Source organism: Triticum urartu, chromosome 5 (genome assembly GCF_003073215.2).
Source record: "Triticum urartu cultivar G1812 chromosome 5, Tu2.1, whole genome shotgun sequence".
NCBI lineage: Eukaryota > Viridiplantae > Streptophyta > Magnoliopsida > Poales > Poaceae > Triticum > Triticum urartu.
The window spans coordinates 586,127,995-586,152,210 of NC_053026.1; positions in this window are offsets into that span (position 1 = coordinate 586,127,995).

A 24,216-nucleotide genomic window follows, 5' to 3' on the forward strand; every position below is an offset into this window, starting at 1 on the left:
CCCGAAATTTTAACCATGATTTATTTATTAAAATTTTGCCAGGAAATTAAAATTTTATATTCTAGATTTATCATTTGATTTCAGAACCACTCTTTTCTTTGAAATTGTGGAGTTTTTCCCTCAAAAAGAAAACCTTTCAAAAATATTGTTGGACTTGTATACCTTCTCAAGAAACATTCCTTTTATCAGTAGAATTATTTCTATAATTATTTTCCTAAGATATATTTCTTTTTAAATGGTTTCTCATAAGTTTCAGAGTCCCATTTGCACTACAACCTATTTAAATATTTCTTGAATAATTCTATAAAAAATTGGAGATGTTAGTAAAAGTACATAATTCATTTCTATGCAAAAACCCTTTGGTGTTCTTTGGAAAATTTGAGCAAACCATCCTCATCTTCATTCTGGTCCAGTTTGGTGATTTGTACTACAACCATATTTTGTTTTGCTCTAGTGCCCATGATATTTTTCCTACTTATAGACCACTCTACCAAACCCTTAAGTCCAGGAGATTCGACCCATTGGAATATTTTTGGTCCATGTAATAATAGCCTTTATTTTCTGTCCAGAAATATAGTTTTGCAAAACTTGCACTAGCAAGTTTCTGGTTTTGCCCAACTAGCTTTGCCATCATCACCTGCACCTAAAGAGACTCCAACCTAGAGACTTTGGCCACCAGAAGGGATGCCTAGATACCCTTGGCATTTCATCAAGCAGTTTAGGAGCATGGCCAGATTTGGCATGCTTTTAGACTTGCATTAGGAAGTTTCTCTAATGACCTTACCAGCATGTATATTAGCTCTCATATAATCATTAGCCTAGTCCTGTTTAGTTTGAGAGGTATAAGAGAGGCCTAGAAAACGTTGGAATTTTGTCGAACGCCTGGCGTGCGTACTCTGGGCGCGGCCAGAACGCGCGTTTTGCTCGTGCATGCGCCCGAGTCGCCGCCTCTCGTTGCCGCCTCCCCCGCCCATCCTAATCCTCTCCCCTGTCCCCTAGTGCGGCCCCGACTCGCCCTGCTCCTCTCAGAGTGGTAGCATTTGTGCTTTGGCGGCACACCGGCGCCCGTGACCGGCTCTGCCATGGACGGCACCGCCCGAGCCACTCTCGCTCGCCAGCTCGCCCCTGGAGCAGTGCCCGCTCGTCAGCTAGCTTCTGTCGCCATCCCCAGCCTCGGCACATCGCGCTACAAGCTACAGCAGGGCGGTTCACCGATCTTATCCTCGGCCGCCGCTGTTCTTATCATCGGAGCTGCGAAACCAACCTTCTGGCGCTATAAAAGGAGATCCCGAGCTCTAACAGACCCTCAGGAGACCTCATGCCATCTCTCTAGAGCTCCCGTAGCCAGCAATCGACGGAGGGAGGCTGTCTTCCTCGTCTCCGGGTGGTTCGGCTGCCGCCACGCTCCGGTGTCATACATCGCGAGCAGGGCCTCCCCAGTCCATCTAGTGCCACCGTCCGACTCTCCTTGACCTTGCGGAGCCACCCCACCTCTCAAACCCGATTGAGAGCCACCATAGCTCGAGACCCTGATCCACCAGAAGCCACCGTCCACCGCAGAGCTTGCCGCCGGCGACCCCCTTTGTCCCCGCGATCCTCTCGACCATTGGGAGGACCGCCCTGGACTGGCGGATCCACCCCCCTCAAAAACCCGTGGGGAGCCGCCGTTCGTCGGTGACAATCGCCGGAGCTCCGCCTCCGCTCGGCCAGAGGAGAAAGAAGACGCGGGCGATTGGTCAAACCTGACCAGTGGTCCCCATGGACCCACTATCAGTGACCCAGTGCCGGCACGCTCTGGTTTAAGTGAAAACGTATTCCCCCGGAATACGCTTACATCAATGGGAAGCATAAGCTCCCAAACCATTTTCTTTTTTCGATTTTTATTAAAAATAGGGTTTGACCGAAACTTTGACCGGCTATAACTTTTAAAATACAACTCTGTTTGACTTGATTATTTTTCTGTTGTTCTCCAAATTCCATCTAGTTTTTTGTCATATTTATTTGAAAATTTTCCAAACAACTTTTTTGTACTGTTTTTGGATTATGTGTTAATTAAAATATTTTCAAATTAGGAAATGGAGAAAGAAGGAAAACTTTCAAAAGTTTTGGAATGCACCCTGCCTCTCCACAACTTGAAGGCAAGCATTCTGAACCCCGGCATAATATTTGTTGTGTTTCATTTGATGCAAATACGAAACCACCTTGACACGAAGTGTTCGGTATTTTATGTGATGATACGATCATATTCATGAGTGCATAATGATGATTCGTTGCTGTTGGAATTTGATATGCTTGGGATAGTAATCACCCTCGTATGCCTTTCATGCCTACTGGAAGGAATCCGGAAAAGTCTCTGTCTTGGGTAGACACGAGCTTGTCTCTAATATTTCGTTGAGACGGTTAGATTCGGTAAGGCATGATGAGGTATGATGAGTGGTGGTTTTGTTTGTTGGTGTAAAATATATTTGTTATGCTAATCATGCAGGGAATGCTTTAACCTCCTGAGTTGACCGTAGATCGAGTATTGTTCCAGTAACCCCCATACTTGTTTCGTACTACCACTTGTCCCTGCCACAGGTAGGGTACGGTTCAGTAAGTTGTCAACCCCTTTCTTAGCACACACCGTACAGAGAGGCCATGGTGGAAGATAATGGCTGCATCCGGTAGACATGCCACCTGGTCCGGGGCATGGGTGTTTCCGGTTGGAGCCGAGGGCGTAGGTCCCCTAGATTGCGCGCGTTATAAATTTTATGATCCCGTGCTAGTCGAGGTTGTAGCCTCCCCACTTAGAGTTTGGCTTAACGGGTGTCATGGGTGATTCCAGACACCGGTAAGTTAAGCTGGTGTGTGCGGGTCAGGTGTGTTTTCAATTAAAAGACCATAAACGGAATTAGTCTCGATGGACTGAAGGAATCCGTTACTCGTGGGTAAAGAGTACACCCTCTGCAGAGGTTATATCTATTCGAATAGCCATGTCCATGGTTAAGGACTATAATCTGGGATGGGTCAAGTGTCGGTCTTAGTGTCGGTCTTCGGAGGAAAAACTACTATACCAGAACATTGATCATGACTTGTGACATAGGATGATTATGATTATTATTATTATGAACTAACCATTTGTATTATTTGAATTATTGAGTATCCCTAGGACGGCTCTACCTCCTGGATATTCACTGTGATTATTCTCATATAAGTCCTTTATGTGGTGTCGCTCAGACGCCCGACTTTGGCATGCTTGTTATTTATTTTCTTTATAAGCCCTTTATGTGGTGTCGCTCAGACGCCCGTCTGTGGCATGCTTGTTTTTTATTTACTTTATAAGCCCTTTATGTGGTGTCGCACAGATGCCTGACTGTGGCATGTTTGTTATTTATTTTCTTTATAAGCCCTTTATGTGATGTCGCTCAGACGCCCGACTGAGGCATGCTTTATATTATTATCCTTTCGAGGCGTCGCTTCAGACACTCGATCGGTGCATTTTATTTCTATTCCCTGATTGCTTATTCATGTTTTATATGAATAACCTACTTGCGTGCATCATGAATTTTATTTCGTGACTGACGTAGTGATCATGGAATATTTCAGAGCATGATTATCATCTGTTATATTATACATGTGTTCATAATGTTTGCGAGTACATTCAAAGTACTCACTATCTTGTCCCTATCTATTGTCTTGGCCAGATTTCTTGCATGGAGAGGAGCGCTGCGATGACAGCCCCGGAACCTAGGCAATGACGATAGCAGCCTCGCGAAGATAGGAGTTAATGAGGTCAGTTGTTCCTGTGGGAAATGGAGTCCCATAGACGCCGATGAACCGCAAACCGCTTCCGCCATCAACCACTAGAAACCATTTGTTGTACTCATAGGCCAGAATGGTCTTATACTAGATATTTTATATTTTTCTTGGAATTTCTGTATCAATTTGGTGTCTCATCAGCTAACAATAATCCTGGGGCTGGTGAGCACAAGGGCCATTTTCTGGGAAATTATCCTGGAAAAACCGGTCCCGACAATAAATGCTGAGCCCTGTGTTACTTTCATTGTACCAGCTGCAACCAAAGAAAAGCGAGATGGATCCTGAGCTCGGAGAGGTCACAAAGGTGGAGGGGGATGCTGTCGATGTGATGGCTGCAGTAGCGGAGCAGAGGAGGAGGAGGAGGTGCAGGCGCAGGCAGATGACACGATGTGCCGTGGAGGATGAATTGGAAGCAGAGTTCAACAAACGCCTTGCGCACGAGGTGATGGATACTTTCAACTCCAATGAACTGGAGCTTCTTTTCCCAGGTGGTAGGGGAAGGCACTACATTCAGGTCATCCGTTGGGCTAGGGCGAGAGCAGCCACGGCTCCACATCCATCCACCAGGGCCAAATGGCGTCATCAGTTTGATCGTTATGACTGAAGTACTGAATATATGTTCTTAAGATTTGTGTTGTGAGAGAGAAGATGGTTGAATGAATAAATGAGTTGAACTGTCTACCTCTGAATGTGTTGTTTTATCTGCAAATGTTTGCTATGTCTACTTTTGAACCGCTATTTTATTTGAAGTTGAACTGATTTGCATGGCTTATAATAACTATTTCCTACCAGCTAGCTACCCAACTGCCTATTTATTATTTTTATAATCTACGAGTCTCCCTGGCTATAAATTCTATCAATCTATGTGTAGTGTGTGGCTCAGTCTCCCCCTCCTTTTTCTTCCTTCTTCCAGAATCAGATCTAGGTTCCTCCCTCTTCTCTTCGTTGTTTTATTCCCTGTTCTTGTGTGTTCCATGGAGGATTTTTCATGCGGATACCTGGCAAAGATGGCGCGCATAGCTGACGGCTGTGTGTACGAATCTGGTTTGGAGCTCACCCAGACTCAGTGCCATGGGCAACTTTCTTGTCAGTTGTACAACAACCATGTGTTTCGTGCACCCTATGTTTGTCGCCTGACGGTTGGTGACTTGAAGGAATCATGGGTATGTGTTTCTATTGGTTTTGTTTTCTACTTTTTTGTAGGTCTCTTTTTGAATTCCATGGAGTGAATCTATAGTTTAATTTTATGAATAGTTTGTCTATAATTTTTATTTGGTTTGGTCAGAATTTAACAGTAGGGATTTCTGTGTGTATTTGTTCATTACTTAACAATATTTTTATCCATTTTTGTATAATCCTTGATCTGTTTTTTGTCAGATGTTTTTACTGTAGGTGTATTGATATGTATATTTCTTCAGTTTGGTCAGTTCACATGACTAGTTAGTTTTGTGTTATTGTTTTGGTTTAGATTTTTTCTTTTCAGTTTGTTATGCAAATCTTACTATATCTGTGTAAAAGTTCAGTTATGTCAGGTGCTCACTGTTTTGTACTCCCATCCCCATTTGCAGAAAATGTCACCCAGGATCAGGATTGTTGCTCCTAGTTCCGCTGTTCTGAAGATGGAGACTTCAGACAAAAATGGGTATCAGTTGATGGAGGTTGCCTACCACATCGACTTTGATGGTTGCATCAACCTAACTACTGGGTGGAGGGAGTTTGTGGCAGAGTTTGGATTTGAGGATGGTGATGTGGTTATGTGTCACACCCTAGCTAGTTCAAGCATTAGAGTGTGCATCATGTTTAAATTTCTCTTAAATTTGAAATGGGGAAGGCAGAAACCCCCAACACCCCCTGGAAACAACTAGGGTTTACTAAAATTATTTTCAATGAACCTGAAATGCCCTTCTAAAAAGTTCACCCTCTTTGTCTTGGGTTAAAACCTCTGGCAAAATTGGTGCACATTTTTCTAGGTCAACAGAAGGTCATTGAATTAAATGATAAGTATTTGAATTTGGGCATTTAAATGCTATAAAATAATTTAAATGCTCAAATAATTCTGGAAATAAATGTTTGCTGTTGGAAATAATCTAAACAGAGCCCACAATTATTTCCAGGATTTTTGGAAACATTTAGTATTTTAATTAAAGCCCAACAGTTGCAGTTAAATAGAAAAACAGAAACAATTAGAAAAAAAGAGAGAGAGGGAAGCCCACCTGGGCCTTACCTGTGCTGGCCCAGCCCACCTGGCTCGGCCCAGCCGACTGGCTGCCAGTTGTCGTGCTCCTCGCGCCAGAAGGACGAGGAGCGCGTGGCCGGCGCCCGCGGCCACACGCCGGCCACCTCCTGCTTCTGCCGACGCATGGAGACGTCCAGGGGTGCCACGCGACCCCCACGTCCCCCTCTCATCCTCCCTCACTCTCCCCCTCGTCTCCCTCACCCTCTCCCGCACCACGGCCGACGAGCTTGTCGCTGTCTCACCGCCGTAGTCGCGCTCTCCGTCACCCCCTCGCCTCTCTGACCTATCCAGAAGCTCCGCCGCGACGCCCTCGCCCTCCCCACCGAGCCACGCTTCGCCGGAGGCCCTGCATCGCCGCCATCGGGCCGTCTTCAACCTCGGTACCCGCCGGACGCCGTTCATCGATTCGCCTCGCTCCGGTCGCCCCCGAGCCCACTGAGCTGCTCATCGACCTCCCTGTGAGCTCCGCCGCCTTTCCCCTCTTCTTTCGCACGCCTTTGCACCCTCTAGGCCATAGTTCCACCATGGCCGAAGCTCATCTCCACTCGAGCTCATCGCCGGTGTCGCTCCGGTGACCATTTGGTTATCCCGTGCTATGCAACGTGCTTGCCGCATCGCGTAGTGCCTCGCTAGCGCCTTAGTTTTCACGTTTGCACGCCGCAGCCCACACCCCGCACATGGCCGAACTCCGGCCGCCGCCTTGGAGCTCGTCGTCGTCGTCTCCGGCCACCGTAGGCCCGGCCTCCACCACCACTAGATGCGCGACTACAAGAGCTCTCCAACGAGCCCAAGAACGGCCTCGCCCGTGCCCTGTGGGCGTTTTCCGAGCCGCGCCACCGTCTCGGGCCTCGCCGGCGTCGAGTCGCCGGTGAGTTTGACCCAGTTTGACTCCTGGGTGGGCCCAGGTAGACCCCCCCTGAGTCTATGATAGGTGGGGCCGGTCTGCTAACTAATCTAGGATTAGTTTTAACTAATTTTAATTAAATCAGTCACTGACATGTGGGCCCAGGCCCCACTGACAGCTAATTAGTGTTAATCTAATCTTGTTAATTAGCTGAGAGGCTGATAGAAGGGCCCACCAGTCAGGTTTGACCTGGGCTGGCGCCTTTGACCTGCTGAGGTCAGCATGACGCAATGCTGATGCAGTAATGCATTTTCTGGATTTATTTTTATTCAGGAAATTTCAGAAATAGTCAAAACTTCTAAAAATCATAGAAATTCAACCGTAACTATGAATGAAATAATTTATATATGAAAAATTATCAAAAAAATTCAATCTATCCATATGTAATGGTTTCATGCATGACAAAACAAGTTTACCTTGCTGTTTAAGAAGAATAAGGTAATGCACCATTAAAGCCATGTTTAATAAGCTAATAATTGAATCTTTGATTCAAATAAGCACATTCCTTTCTGTTATAGCTTGAATTAGGCCAAGACACATTCGTATTGCCATGTCATAGCATGCATCATATTGTTGCATATCGTCATCTGTTGATTGTGTTCTGATTTGTTCTTCGTGGTAGGTTCTGCCTTTGAGGATATTCACGAGTATCCAACTGAAGGGTAGTATCCCACTACCACTCCATCAGGCAAGCAACCATTGATCATTCCGATACAAACCCATGTTCTCGCTTCTGCTCTTGTTTACTGCATTAAGACAACGCGATTCAAACTACTGTATGCTACGGTAGTTGAACCCTTATCCTTTGCATGACCTGTCATTGCCACAGTAACTAGATGAAACCCACTAGCATGTGTAGGAGTTGATTGAGCCATGTATGTGATTCCTACCTTGCTATGCCTGCTATGCTTAGAGTTGTGTCAGGTCTGGTTCATATGGGTGATGGGCTAGAGTGAAATGCTTATGTCGGTAATATGAGGGATGTGTTGAACATGTTTTGGTAAAGGAATCGATGAGAAGCCATGTAGGAGTACATGGTGGGTTGTTTCATTAAGACCGTCCCTAAGAATTGAGATCTGTATGTGTGATTTAAGATTCAGTTATTACCATGCATTGGGATCCTTAATTGACCCTCTCGGCTTCTTAATCACCCTAGTACTCTGTCCAGGAGTTGCAAATAGTTTCTGGTGTTTGTAGGTTATGTGTTGGCGGCCGTGCGTAGCGCTGACCCTAGGGGTGGGCTATGTTGCGGTAGATACACCGTGGCCGGGTATGCCGGGCGCTCGTTTGGCGTCTCGGGACCCTATTCACATCGTTCGGGGCCGTATGTGGAAACCTCGGCCGGACTCCCTGCGGATGGAACCTGGATAGGCGATAAACCTGTACTAGAGACTTAAGTGTTTAGGTAGGCCGTGGCCGACACCCTCGCTGGGCTTCCGCTTGAAGGTTGCCGAGTACATGTCGTGTAAACGGTGGTAAGTGGTGAAAGCGTGTATGAAGAAGTACACCCCTGCAGGGTATAAAACTATTCGAATAGCCGCGTCCGCGGTAAAGGACTACTTGGTTGCCTATATAGTTCATAGACAAGTTAATGGATACTACTAAAAGACTCAAGATAAGTGTGAGTACCGAGGATGGCCCTCTCGTAGGATGACGAGGGAGGATCCACGGTGGAGTATTGTGTTGGTGAGTAGTGGACTCGTGTGCGAAAACTATTTTACTGGTGAGTTCCGTAGGATAGCTTAGCCAAGAGTCAAAGCTGGCTTGCTGCATTAAACCCACCACCTTCTTGAGAATAAGCATGTATAGTAGGTTCTGATGTAAGACTTGCTGAGTACCTTTGTACTCATGTTTGCTTAATTATGTTTTCAGACGACAATACCGCCCCCTCCGATGGGTTCTACGTAGACCTTGACATCAACGAGTGACTAGCCACCCAGGTGGTGATCCTGGCCATGGAGGGCCCTATGTAGATAGACAGGCTTCGAGAAGCCTTCTTTCTTTCTAGAGTCTGTACTCAGACTAGTTGCTTCCGCATGTGCTTGTATGATTGTATGACTTGAGTGTTGGGTCATGTGACCCCTATCTGTATGAACATGTTATGTATGGCTCTCTGGAGCCTTTAAATAAAGTACTTGAGTTGTAGAGTTTTGTTGTGATGCCATGTTGTATGTACTCATATCGGGCATATTGTGTGTATGATTGAAATGCTTGGTATGAGTGGGATCCGACAATCTAGTTGTTTATCCTTGGCATCCTTTCTTATGGGGAAATGTAGTCTAGTGTTCCTCGAGCCATAGTAGTCCGCTACAGCCCAGTTCACCGGAGTCTTGCTAGCCCAGCACTACTGTTCAAGACACTTGACTGGCCGGCATGTGTTTCACTTCGTTCCTATGTCTGTCCCTTCGGGGAAATGTCACGCGGTGACTTCCGGAGTCCTGCCTAGCCTGCTACAGCCCGGGTTCCCTGGAGTCCTGTTAGCCTAGTGCTACAGCCCGGAATCACTCGCTGATGACCGACATGCTCGATGTGATTCATGTATGCGTGTCTCCATAGGTCTATGCCGCTTTGGGTTCACGACTAGCCATGTCGGCCCGGGTTCTCTGTCATATGGATGCTAGTGACACTATCATATACGTGAGCCAAAAGGCACAAACGGTCCCGGGCCATGGTAAGGCGACACCCGTGGGATACCGTGCGTGAGGCTGCAAAATGATATGAGGTGTTACCAGCTAGATCGATGTGGCTTGGAATCGGGGTCCTGACAGCGTTTGCCTCAGAGCCGGACTGCCTGTAGGTTCGTTGAGCCAAACTGGTCGATGTCGAGTCTAGAAATGCTTTAGTTATATGTAGGGGAATTGATTGTGGGAGGGAACGTAAGGCTCTTTTACTCCTTTACCCTATGCCTCTGATCTGAGTCATTCTCTTCTCATTCAACGTGGGTTAAGGACTAGGCTCTCTTCTTCTATCAGGTTCACGTGTTACTAATCCGTAGTAGCTTATAGGATTGTTGTTACAAGTCCCAGTTCAGTTTCTACTATTCTTAGTATGTTGCTAATTGGATCAGAACCTTGATATGATGTTGTTGAGTGGTATTGCGAACTGTTGTGGATGTCTCAAATCTTTTTTTGAGCATTTACAGCTGTTATGCTGTCCAATTTTCCCTAGAAATTCTGATGTCTTTGCATTGTGGTTGTGCTTTCAGATGGCCAACCGTGCTCAAAACCAAGTGGTTCGCCTGACCCGGTGCCTCGACGTGCCCGGTCATACTGCTATGTTAGTTCGGGTAATGATCGAGACGGGTTACCGCTGGTATCCCGAATACACCGTCGAAGAGCAATTCTGAGACTTTAATCAAAGCCAGTATCTCTGCACCGTCAGGATATTTCCTTCTTATCCTGGATCTACCGAGCCCCTTCACTGTTCCTATGGACTCGGGTTTACTGTTGAGATGGCTGTGCAGGATGCTGCCTATTCCATGATGACCATCTTGCGAGTCCGGACTGGCCTGCTTCGGAACACTGACTTCCGTTACATGCCAGCTTCACTTCCGGGAGCGCAAGGGTATCTTCAGGCTATCTATGCTGACTCCACTCAGGAGGACTCATTAACTCGTACCACTGCCGAGATGCTCGAAGATAAGGACCGAGAGAATCGGGCCTTGAGGCTGGAGCTTTTCAATACCCGTGCTGATCATTGGGCCACATTGACTCGGTTTGCACCTGCGGTGCAAGCTGGATGTATGGATACAAGGGATCTGTATCCTGTGAGATCAGCTCTGCCAGGCATGGTGGATTGGCGTGATGTGGGAGGTATCACCCCACCCCGTGGTCCCCGCAGGCCACCGTTTGTTGGTCCAAGACCTCATCCTAGCCCCTTTGGTCCACAGGCTCCTCAGGACCGTCTGTTCCCGGATGGTCACGTTGAACTTCCAGGCTATGGAGGTGACTTCTATGAGGACTACTACGGAGCTGTCTGAGTTAGTAGTAGTACCACTAGTATTGTAGTAGTTGTATCTCCACTGTCCTGCGAGACTTGTGGAATATGACTTAGTGTGTAATCAATTCCGGAGGTGTAGACAAATAATGTATAGGAGCTTGGAATGCCTCTGATGAGATGTAACGTCTTTCATCATAGTTGTACTGTAGCCTGGGCTTGTACTAAACTATGTATGATGTGTATGACTGTTGGTATATATATGGCAGTTTTATATTACCATGACATACGGATGAACATCTCTGCATTCCGTGTTATCCATTACATTCTGCACTTCCTTGCTAAGTTTGAGCCATCCTTATCTAAGCCATTGTCTTGTTTTCTCCTAGGATGGTCAACACCCGCAGCAACCCTGCTGCCTCGGAGCAGGGGGAAGCCAGTGCAGCTAGGGGTGAAAATCTGCCTCACCTGCCTTCTCTGGCCGAAGTAATGCTGGAGGCGGAAAGAAACAAGCGTGAGACTAACCGCCTGCTGGAGCGGATTGAGCAGAACAGTACACGCCACCCGCGAAATGACTTGGTGTCAATCAATGACTTTATCAAGCTGTATCCACCAAAGTTAAACCATTCCGTCGAACCCCTCGACGCGGATGACTGGCTTCGCAGCATCACCCACAAGCTACGTTCTGCCAATGTAGCCGAACCCGACAAGGTTACCTATGCTGCCTATCACCTCGAAGGCCCTGCTAGCCTCTGGTGGGAGAATTTTGAAGCTATGCGCCCGGTCGGCCAAATCACTACTTGGGCTGAATTCAGTGAGGCTTTCCGTGAGCATCACATTCCGGAAGGTCTCATGGATCGCAAGAGGGAGGAGTTCTGCAACTTCACCCAAGGAAGACTGACTGTGGATGCTTATAGTCATGAATTTGGGAATCTGGCACGCTATGCCCCTGAAGAGGTATCTACTGACACTAAGAAGTAGGCAAGGTTCCGCAAGGGACTTAGCCCTGAGCTTCGCCGCGATCTCCGTCTACACGAGTGCACATCCTTTCAGAAGTTGGTCAATAAAGCCATCAGTGCTGAGACAGGCCAGACTGATTATGACGCTTCACGTAAGCACTCCCGTGATTTTGGCTCTTCATCTGGCTCTGGAGCTCAGAAGCGCCGGGTGTGGATCCCAAGCACGGCACTGCCACCTAGGTTCATCCCGAGTCCATCCTTTGAGGCACCTCGTCCCAACCAGCAATTTGCACTGCCCAAGCCCTATTGTGGCCCCGCTGCTAACGCTGCTCCACGTTCCAATGTGGTGACATGCTTTAAGTGTGGAGAGCCGGTTCACTATAGCCGAGAGTATCCCCAGAACAACAACCCCAATCAAACTGGGAAGTCCGTTGGCCGTGATAAGCCCACGGGAAAGACATTCTACGCCAAGCCAGCCACCACTGCACGTGGCCATGTCAACTATGTTTCAGCCGAGGAGGCTCATGAAGATCCTAACGTCGTCCTTGGTACGCTCCTTGTTAACTGCCATCCGGCATCTGTTCTTTTCAATACTGGAGCATCTCATTCATTCATATCCGAGAACTATGCTCGATTGCATAACACGACATTCTGTGACATGCCCTCTACCATGGAAATTCAAACTCCTGGCTCTAGATGGCAAACTTCTAGAGTAAGCCATGGGAACAAAATTCTTGTCGATAAACTTGTCTTCCTTGCATCCTTAATAGCTCTCAAGTCCTCGGACATAAACATCATCTTGGGTATGGACTGGATGTCAGCTCATTATGCTAAGATTGATTGTGCCACTAGAACCGTTCAACTTACTCACCCATCGGGTAAGACAGTCAATGTCTTAACTCGAGTGGCCAAGCGCCAGCTTTACTCCTTAAATGCCAACCCCCTTCCAGACCTTGAAGATGTTCCGGTAGTCCGAGACTTTCCGGATGTCTTTCTAGAAGAACTGCCAGGTGTTCCACCTGACAGGGATGTCGAGTTTGTGATAGACCTTGTTCCAGGAACCGTTCCAATTTCTAGAAGACCCTACAAGATGGCACCCTTAGAACTAGCCGAGCTTAAGAACCAACTCGATGAATCCTTGAAAAAGGGTTTCATCCGTCCTAGTTCCTCTCCTTGGGCTTGCCCCGTCCTCTTCGTTAAGAAGAAGGATGGAACGGATCGAATGGTTGTGAATTACCGACCTGTCAACTTGGTCACCATCAAGAACAAATACCCGCTTCCCAGGATCAATGATCTGTATGATCAGCTCGCTGGATCCTCAGTCTTTTCCAAGATGGATTTGAGGCTGGGCTACCATCAAATCAAAATCAGAAATGGGGACATTCCCAAAACGGCCTTTGTTACTCGTTATGGACAATATGAGTACACCGTGATGTCCTTCGGTTTAACCAATGCCCCAGCCACCTTCTCTCGGTTAATGAACTCGGTTTTCATGGAGTACTTGGATAAATTCGTCGTAGTATACCTCGATGACATACTCATCTACTCCAAGAATGAAGAGGAACATGCCGAACATCTAAGGCTGGTATTGATGAAACTTCGAGAGCATCGCCTTTATGCCAAATTCTCCAAGTGTGAATTTTGGTTGCCAGAAGTGACCTATCTAGGCCATGTAATCTCTGGTAAGGGTATTGCTGTCAATCCCGAGCGAGTTCAAGCCGTCCTTGATTGGACTCCACCTGAGACGGTTAAGCAAGTTCAGAGCTTCCTTGGCTTAGTGAGCTATTGCCGCCGCTTCGTCAAGAATTTCTCCAAGGTTGCTAAGCCTCTAACTGAACTCCTCAAGAAAGATAAAAAGTTTGAGTGGACTCCACAATGCGAGTTCAGCTTTCAGGAACTGAAAAGACACCTGACATCTGCTCCTGTACTGGTACCACCAGATTTCTCCAAGGACTTTATTATCTATTGCGACGCCTCACGACAAGGACTAGGTTGCATACTCATGCAAGATCGTCAGGTAATTGCCTATGCCTCATGGCAATTACACCCACATGAGGAAAATTATCCCACACACGATCTAGAGCTTACAGTTGTAGTCCATGCACTTAAAACTTGGCGACATTACCTTCTCAGTAATCGTTGCGAGATCTTCACCGATCACCAAAGTTTGAAATATATCTTCACCCAACCAGATTTGAATCTCAGGAAAAGACGTTGGGTCGAGTTGATCTCGGATTACGACTTAGGAATAACTTACACCCCGGGCAAAGCCAATGTCATGGCTAATGCACTAAGACGTAAGTCCTATTGTAACAACCTGATGTTACAACAAAGTCAACCACTTCTCCATGAGGAATTTCGTAAGCTTAATCTTCACATTGTTCCTCGAGGATTCCTATCCACCCTGGTGGCAAAGCCTACCCTTATGGACCAAATCATAACCACCCAGCGGTATGATAAGGGCATATCCCGAATTAAGGAAAACATCACTAGCGGAGTTGCTAAATGTTTCTCCATGGATGAGCGAGGTGCTGTCTTCTTCGAGAACCGTTTGGTGGTCCCCGAGAAACAACATCTGCGCCAGTTGATCCTTAAGGAAGCTCATGAATCCCCTCTCACCATTCATCCTGGTAGTACGAAAATGTATCAAGACCTACGCCAGAGGTTTTGGTGGACTAGAATGAAGAGAGAAATCGCTCAATACATTGCTAATTGCGACGTTTGTCGTCGTGTTAAAGCAGAGCATCAACGGCCTGCTGACACCCTTCGACCTTTGGCTATTTCTGAATGGAAATGGGATAAAATCAGTATGGATTTCATCACTGGGTTTCCCAGGACCAAGAGAGGGAATAATGCCATCTTCGTCGTGATCGACCGACTTTCCAAAGTACCCACTTTCTACCTGTTCGTGAGAGTATCACCGCTAGCCAGCTAGCTGATTTATACATCTCCCGAATAGTGTCTCTTCATGGTGTTCCATTGGAAATTAACTCAGACCGTGGGAGTCTCTTCACCTCTCGATTTTGGGAAAGTTTCCAAAATGCTATGGGAACTCGTCTCTCTTTTAGTACCGCCTTCCATCCTCAATCAAGTGGTCAAGTAGAGAGAGTCAATCAAATTCTGGAAGATATGCTCCGAGCTTCTGTCATCTCGTTCGGAATGAGTTGGGAGAATTGCCTCCCATTCGCGGAGTTTGCTTATAACAATAGTTATCAAGCCAGCTTGGGCAAGGCTCCTTTCGAAGTTCTCTATGGAAGAAAATGTCGAACGCCTCTTAACTGGTCAGAAACCGGGGAAAGACAACTCTTTGGCCCGGATATGATTCAAGAAGCAGAAGAGCAGGTTCGCGTTATTCGTGAGAAATTGAAAACAGCCCAATCTCGTCAAAAGAGTCAATATGATCGTAAACATAAGCCTATGCCTTATGAAGTCGACGAGAAGGCTTACCTTCGGGTTACCCTGTTAAAGGGAACCCATCGTTTCGGTATCAAAGGCAAATTGGCTCCTCGTTACATTGGACCCTTTCGCATTCTTGCCAAACGAGGAGAAGTTTCCTACCAATTGGAACTACCTCCGCATCTTTCCAGAGTTCACGATGTCTTCCACGTTTCACAACTCAGGCGTTGCTTCGCGGATCCTATCCGTGGAGTGGACCACGAAACGCTTGATCTACAAGACAACCTCTCATATCGGGAATATCCCGTTCGTATCCTTGATCAAGCCGAGCGGACCACTCGACGTCATAATATCAAGTTTCTCAAGGTTCAATGGTCACACCATTCCGAGAAAGAAGCCACTTGGGAAAGGGAGGATCGTCTTCGACTCGAGTACCCCACCTTCTTTCCAGGGGATCCCAAATCTCGGGACGAGATTCTTTTGAGTGGGGGTGAGTTGTCACACCCTAGCTAGTTCAAGCATTAGAGTGTGCATCATGTTTAAATTTCTCTTAAATTTGAAATGGGGAAGGCAGAAACCCCCAACACCCGCTGGAAACAACTAGGGTTTACTAAAATTATTTTCAATGAACCTGAAATGCCCTTCTAAAAAGTTCACCCTCTTTGTCTTGGGTTAAAACCTCTGGCAAAATTGGTGCACATTTTTCTAGGTCAACAGAAGGTCATTGAATTAAATGATAAGTATTTGAATTTGGGCATTTAAATGCTATAAAATAATTTAAATGCTCAAATAATTCTGGAAATAAATGTTTGCTGTTGGAACTAATCTAAACAGAGCCCACAATTATTTCCAGGATTTTTGGAAACGTTTTAGTATTTTAATTAAAGCCCAACAGTTGCAGTTAAATAGAAAAATAGAAACAATTAGAAAAAAAGAGAGAGAGGGAAGCCCACCTGGGCCTTACCTATGCTGGCCCAGCCCACCTGGCTCGGCCCAGCCGACTGGCTGCCAGTCGTCGTCCTCCTCGCGCCAGAAGGACGAGGAGCGCGTGGCTGGCGCCCGCGGCCACACGCCGGCCACCTCCTGCTTCTGCCGACGCATGGAGACGTCCAGGGGTGCCACGCGACCCCCACGTCCCCCTCTCATCCTCCCTCACTCTCCCCCTCGTCTCCCTCACCCTCTCCCGCACCATGGCCGACGAGCTTGTCACCGTCTCACCGCCGTAGTCACGCTCTCCGTCACCCCCTCGCCTCTCTGACCTGTCCAGAAGCTCTGCCGCGACGCCCTCGCCCTTCCCACCAAGCCACGCTTCGCCGGAGGCCCTGCATCGCCGCCATCGGGCCGTCTTCAACCTCGGTTCCCGCCGGACGCCGTTCATCGATTCGCCACTGTAGGCCCGGCCTCCACCAGCACTAGATGCGCGAGTGCAAGAGCTCTCCAATGAGCCCAAGAACGGCCTCGCCCGTGCCCTGTGGGCGTTTTCTGAACCGCGCCACCGTCTCGGGCCTCGCCGGCGTCGAGTCACCGGCAAGTTTGACCCAGTTTGACTCCTGGGTGGGCCCAGGTAGACCCCCCTGAGTCTATGACAGGTGGGGCCGGTCTGCTAACTAATCTAGGATTAGTTTTAACTAATTTTAATTAAATCAGTCACTTACATGTGGGCTCAGGCCCCACTGACAGCTAATTAGTGTTAATCTAATCTTGTTAATTAGCTGATACGCTGACAGAAGGGCTCACCAGTCAGGTTTGACCTGGGCTGGCGCCTTTGACCTGCTGAGGTCAGCATGACGCAATGCTGACGCAGTAATGCCTTTTCTGGATTTATTTTTATTCAGGAAATTCCAGAAAATAGTCAAAACTTCTAAAAATCATAGAAATTCAACCGTAACTCCAAATGAAATAATTTATATATGAAAAATTATCAGAAAAATTCAATCTACCCATCTGTAATGGTTTCATGCATGACAAAACAAGTTTACCTTGCAGTTTAAGCAGAATAAGGTAATGCACCATTAAAGCCATGTTTAATAAGCTAATAATTGAATCTTTGATTCAAATAAGCACATTCCTTTCTGTTATAGCTTGCATTAGGCCAAGACACATTCATATTGCCATGTCATAGCATGCATCATATTGTTGCATATCGTCATGTGTTGATTGTGTTCCGATGTGTTCTTCGTGGTAGGTTCTGCCTCCGAGGATATTCACGAGTATCCAACTGAAGGGCAGTATCCCACTACCACTCCATCAGGCAAGCAACCATTGATCATTCCGATACAAACCCATGTTCTCACTTCTGCTCTTGTTTACTGCATTAAGACAACGCGATTCAAACTGCTGTGTGCTACGGTAGTTAAACCCTTATCCTCTACATGACCTGTCATTGCCACAGTAACTAGATGAAACCCACTAGCATGTGTAGGAGTTGATTGAGCCATGTATGTGATTCCTACCTTGCTATTCCTGCTATGCTTAGAGTTGTGTCAGGTCTGGTTCATCTGGGTGATGGGCTAGAGTGAAATGCTTATGTCGGTAATATGAGGGATGTGTTGAACATGTTTTGGTAAAGGAATCGATGAGAGGCCATGTAGGAGTACATGGTGGGTTGTTTCATTGAGGCCGTCCCTAAGAACTGAGATCTGTATGTGTGATTTAAGATTCAGCTACTACCATGCATTAGGATCCTTAATTGACCCTCTCGGCTTCTTAATCACCCTAGTACTCTGTCCAGGAGTTGCAAATAGTTTCTGGTGTTTGTAGGTTATGTGTTGGTGGCCGTGCGTAGCGCTGACCCTAGGGGTGGGCTATGTTGCGGTAGATACACCGTGGCCGGGTATGCCGGGCGGCCGTTTGGCGTCTCGGGACCCTGTTCACATTGTTCGGGGCCGTATGTGGAAAGCTCGGCTGGACTCCCTGCGGATGGAACCTGGATAGGCGATAAACCTGGACTAGAGACTTAAGTGTTTAGGTAGGCCGTGGCCGACACCCTCGCTGGGCTTCCGCTTGAAGGTTGCCGAGTACATGTCGTGTAAACGGCGGTAAGTGGTGAAAGCGTGTATGAAGAAGTACACCCCTGCAGGGTATAAAACTATTCGAATAGCCGCGTCCGCGGTAAAGAACTACTTGGTTGCCTATACAGTTCATAGACAAGTTAATGGATACTACTAAAAGACTCAAGATAAGTGTGAGTACCGAGGATGGCCCTCTCGTAGGATGACGAGGGAGGATCCACGGTGGAGTATTGTGTCGGTGAGTAGTGGACCCGTGTGCGAAAACTATTTTACTGGTGAGTTCCGTAGGATAGCTTAGCCAAGAGTCAAAGCTGGCTTGCTGCATTAAACCCACCACCTTCTTGAGAATAAGCATGTATAGTAGGTTTTGATGTAAGACTTGTTGAGTACCTTTGTACTCATGTTTGCTTAATTATGTTTTCAGACGACAATACCGCCCCCTCCGATGGGTTCTACGTAGACCATGACGTCGACGAGTGACTAGCCACCCAGGTGGTGATCCTGGCCATGGAGGGCCCTATGTAGATAGACAGGCTTCGAGAAGCCTTCTCTCTTTCTAGAGTCTGTACTCAGACTAGTTGCTTCCGCATGTGCTTGTATGATTGTATGACTTGAGTGTCGGGTCATGTGACCCCTATATGTATGAACATGTTATGTATGGCTCTCTGGAGCCTTTAAATAAAGTACTTGAGTTGTAGAGTTTTGTTGTGATGCCATGTTGTATGTACTCATATCGGGCATATTGTGTGTATGATTGAAATGCTTGGTATGAGTGGGATCCGACAATCTAGTTGTTTATCCTTGGCAACCTTTCTTATGGGGAAATGTAGTCTAGTGTTCCTCGAGCCATAGTAGTCCGCTACAGCCCGGTTCACCGGAGTCCTGCTAGCCCAGCACTACTGTTCAGGACACTTGACTGGCCGGCATATGTTTCACTTCGTTCCTATGTCTGTCCCTTCGGGGAAATGTCACGCGGTGACTTCCGGAGTCCTGCCTAGACTGCTACAGCCCGGGTTCCCCGGAGTCATGTTAGCCCAGTGCTACAGCCCGGAATCACTCGCTGATGACCGACATGCTCGATGTGATTCATGTATGCCTGTCTCCATAGGTCTGTGCCGCTTTGGGTTCACAACTAGCCATGTCGGCCCAGGTTCTCTGTCATATGGATGCTAGCGACACTATCATATACGTGAGCCAAAAGGCGCAAACGGTCCCGGGCCATGGTAAGGCGACACCCGTGGGATACCGTGCGTGAGGCCGCAAAGTGATATGAGGTGTTACCAGCTAGATCGATGTGGCATGGAATCGGGGTCCTGACATTATGGTTATGTTCTCCAGGGAAGATGACTCTCTGACATTCAGAATTTATGTGTTGTAGGTTTGAATGTGGCAAATGAAGCCGGTTGTGAGATTTGTGTGTGGTTGATTATGTTGCAGTATTTTTTCTTTAAAACATTTCAGTGTGAGATGGTTGTATTCTATTGTATTATCAGATGGTTTGGAACAAATTATGTAATGCTTTTCCTGTTGTTTTGCTCAAGTAGAACTGTTTTATTTATATATTCTTTATATTAGTACTGGAACAATTCTATAGTTGAACTGATGGGCATCTTTTGTTTTGACTGGTATATTTTCATGTACATAGCTCGCAGATGAAACTATACGCTGATGATGTTTGTAGAACCCCTTTTTGGGGTTTGAGTTTGCTGAACTTACATTTTGTTAAAGATAGTACTGAACTATTTTAGGTTGTCAATTACCAATCAAATTTGTTTATTGTATAACATTTTTTCTTACTTTTTTACATGATTTTTGGAGCACATTTTTTCTTTTTACAGTTGAATAATAATAGTTCTAGTATTTTTTTAAAATTAAAATTTTTTAATCTTTACTGCACAGTACTTTTTTAGTTGAACTTATGAATTGTAGTACTTGAAATTTTTATAAATTTGTTTCTGAATTTTTTATTTACAATATTCTATATTTAATTTTCAAAAAAAGTATTTTTTTTATTTTTTTAGTTCTTACAATTAAGATGTGTTTGAACTTTTTACATTATTTGTTTTTGGACTTATTTTCTTGTGAGGTTTTTTTAAATTATCTGAATTTTTTTGTCGTGTGTGATCAGCTGGAATTTTGTAATCGGGCTAAGTACTGTGTTGGGCCATCTGCCTGAGTCGTTGTTTTCGGCCCAGATAGCTCGTCCGCGCGGCTGTGCAGTGCGGCGTGCGCGTGCGTTGTGTGTTTATTCCCACCTTGCTAGTCAAGGGGGCTCTAGACCTGTTTATAAGCGTAGCCAAGGCTCACCAGTCGACCTCCACTGAACACTTACCTGAGCGCTTATACACGGCGCTCGATCTCTCTCATGACCTGTGGGCCCTGGTCGGCGGGCCCTGCGTTGTGCAGATTACTAGGGATTTGCCAACGGGCTCGACTTCAAGTATCTAGCAGCGACAGGGCCTACGCCTGACCTTGGGCGGTCAATTTTTTCTTTTCTTGTTTGTTTGAATCTAGTACTTGACTCCACCAGTAACTTGGACTGATACTTTTTTGTCCTTGGGTGGTCAATCTTTCCTATTTTGTTTTGTTGTTTGAATCTAGTACTTGACTGCACCAGTAACTTGGACTGATACTTTTTTGTTCTAGTTCTTGTGAGTTTTGTTCTAGGAACGAGCCGTAACATGACTTGCCCCCCACACCGCACTGCCCCTCGGTGCATAGTTGTACTGACACATCTTCCTTATATGGACTTGCCCCCGTTATCTATCTTAGGGGTGTGTGGGTGCGTGTGGGGAGGGACAGAATAGCCACATTGCGCCTGTCAAACGAGCGCACTGCCGCATTAGCGCGAGGCCAAGCCGGGGGGGAGGGGGGGTCGGGACCCCCCTCCCCCATCCCGGCGAGGCCGAGCTAGGAACGAGCCGTAGCAGGCGACGACGCGGCGTGCCGCGGCGTCGCATGCGGAGGCGAGTCCGTAACATGACTTGCCCCCGCACCGCACTGCCCCTCGGGTCATAGTTGTGCTGACACATCTTCCTTGTATGGACTTGCCCCCATTATCTATCTTAGGGGTGTGTGGGTGCGTGTGGGGGGGGGACATAATAGCCGCACTGCGCCTGTCAAATGAGCACACTGCCGCGTTAGCGTGAGGCCGAGCCGGGGGGGAGGGGGGGTCCGGACCCCCCTCCCCCATCTCGGTGAGGCCGAACCAGGAACGAGCCGTAGCAGGCGACGGCGCGGCGTGCCGCGGCGTCGCATGGGGAGGTGAGGCCGTAACAAGACTTGCCCCCACACCGCACCGAGGGGCATAGTTGTACTGACACATCTTCCTTGTATGGACTTAACCCCATTATCTATCTTTACGGGTGTGTTGGTGCGTGTGTGTGGGGGGGGATAGAATAACCGCACTGCCCCTCAGTGCATAGTTGTACTGACACATCTTCCTTGTATGGACTTGCCCCCATTATCTATGTTAGGGGTGTGTGGGTGCGTGTGGGGTGGAAACAGAATAACTGCACTGCGCCTGTCAAACGAGCGCACTGCCACGTTAGCTAGAGGCCGAGCTGGGGGGGAGGGGGAGGGACCCCCCTCCCCCATCCCGGCGAAGCCGAGCCAGGAACGAACTGTAGCAGGCAACGACGCGGCGTGCCGTGGCGTTGCATGCGTAGGCGAGTCCGTAACATGACTTGCCCCCGCACCGCACCAAGGGGCATAGTTGTACTGACACATCTTCCTTGTATGGACTTGCCCCCATTATCCATCTTTAGGGGTGTGTGGTGCGTGTGGGGGGGGGTACAGAATAACCGCACTGCCCCTCGGTGCATAGTTGTTGAGGGAGTCCTGGATTAGGGGGTGTTCGGATAGCCGAACTATACCTTCAGCCGGACTCCAGGACTATGAAGATACAGGATTGAAGACTCCGTCCCGTGTCCGGAAGGAACTTTCCTTGGCGTGGAAGGCAAGCTTGGCGATACGGATATTTAGATCTCCTACCATTGTAACCAACTCTGTGTAACCCGAACCCTCTTCGGTGTCTATATAAACCGGAGGGCTTTAGTCCGTAGAACAACAAACAATCATACCATAGGCTAGCTTCTAGGGTTTAGCCTCCTTGATCTCATGGTAGATCTACTCTTGTACTACCCATATCATCAATATTAATCAAGCAGGACGTACGGTTTTACCTCCATCAAGAGGGCCCGAGCCTGGGTAAAACATCGTGTCCCTTGTCTCCTGTTACCATCCGCCTAGACGCACAGTTCAGGACCCCCTACCCGAGATCCGCCGGTTTTGACACCGACATTGGTGCTTTCATTGAGAGCTCCTCTGTGTCGTCGCCATTAGGAAGGATGCCTCATCCCGTCTTTAAAGAGAGCGCCGTTGCTAAGGGAGCTTTGGCTGTCGGCCAAACTCTCCGGCTAGGTGGTTTTCTTATGACCGCATGTTCGGCTGCTGCGCCGATGATGACCTCTCGGGTCATCGAAAGCAATCTTCATGTCAGCTCGGAACTCACCGAGCAGTTAGATCCAATGGAGCTCTCTTCCATAAACGAGCTCTTGGATCACATCGCCGCCCTGGGAGTCGCTACGGATTACGACCAGATTGGGCCTAAACCCGATCTGGGAGAGATTCACTCTCCCCAAGTCACCCATCACGTCGCCGTGGTAGAGGGATAGTGCGGTGACCCTTATTCTATCTTAAGGACTAGCTACGTCCAGATTCCTGATCCCTCCAAGCTGGATACCCGCGGAGGGGAGGACATTACTCAAGACCTGAACTTAGAATCAGGCAACGGGCTGATTCATTGGACAACATCCAAGAATCCAAACTTCAGAGTTCGGAAACTTCATGGCCTATGAGTCTCATATTGGGTGAAGTTTCAGATTTAATTCCACCCACCCACCCGAACATAAGCGATCTATCCCAAATCAGGTAAAAGCCCGAAGAAACAGTACATCATTACTAGGCCAGATTCCTCCTGGTTATGAACAGGATAAAGGACTGCCGCGAGGAAGATGCAATCTCAATTTTCTGCAATAATTGCACGGACAAGGGAATCCTCAACGCCATAAGTCGTCATGATATTATACGCTCCGCTGACTTGGCATCCATAGTACAAAAGTACTATGCGATGGAAAGCGCCTGGAAAACCGAAATAAAATTTTGGGACAATCCGGCCCTGAATAGAAACCTCGTCCGGAATAAAAGGGTGTATCATCATTAGACACCCGGGTTAAACACCAAAAAACCAAAACTCTCTACAGGGCATGGAACCGTACTGGAAGGATGGCTTAATGGACCCTGTAAAATTCATAGTACAGAGGACGCCACACCAACTCACAGCCTTAGAGCATGTTGGATACTCCGGTAGGTGGCTAAAATTGACGAAGATCTCCTAATTTTGGAGGCCGCAGAAAGCCACCCCAGGGACACCAGTACAGTATTAACAGTCTTCGAGACTTTCGCATCAAATAATATGCGAAAAAGAACACTCCGCAGCCTTGCCGAAGTCTACCAAGTAGCAACAATAAACCCGTGGAGTGACACGGCTATTACTTTTAATGCCAGTGATGAACCTAAATTCCGAACAGCCTGAGCACCAGCCGCATTGGTCCTCAGTCCAATAGTGGACGGCTTTCGCCTCACCAAGGTACTCATGGATGGAGGCAGCGGATTGAACCTCACTTATGAGAAAACCCTTCAAAAAATGGAAATAGACTAGAACCGCATTGAGCGAAGCAGCACAATCTTTAGAGGAATAATCCCCTGTCAGGAAGCACGCTGTACAGGAAAAATCACACTAGATGTGGTGTTGGGCACGCCGGATAATTACAGGTCCGAAGAGGTCACGTTCCAGGTGGCCCCGTTCAGTAGCGGATACCACGCTCTGCTAGGGCGGGAAACATTTACAATCTTCCAAGCAATACCCCATTATGGGTACATGAAGCTCAAGATGCCCGAGCCAAACGGGATTAT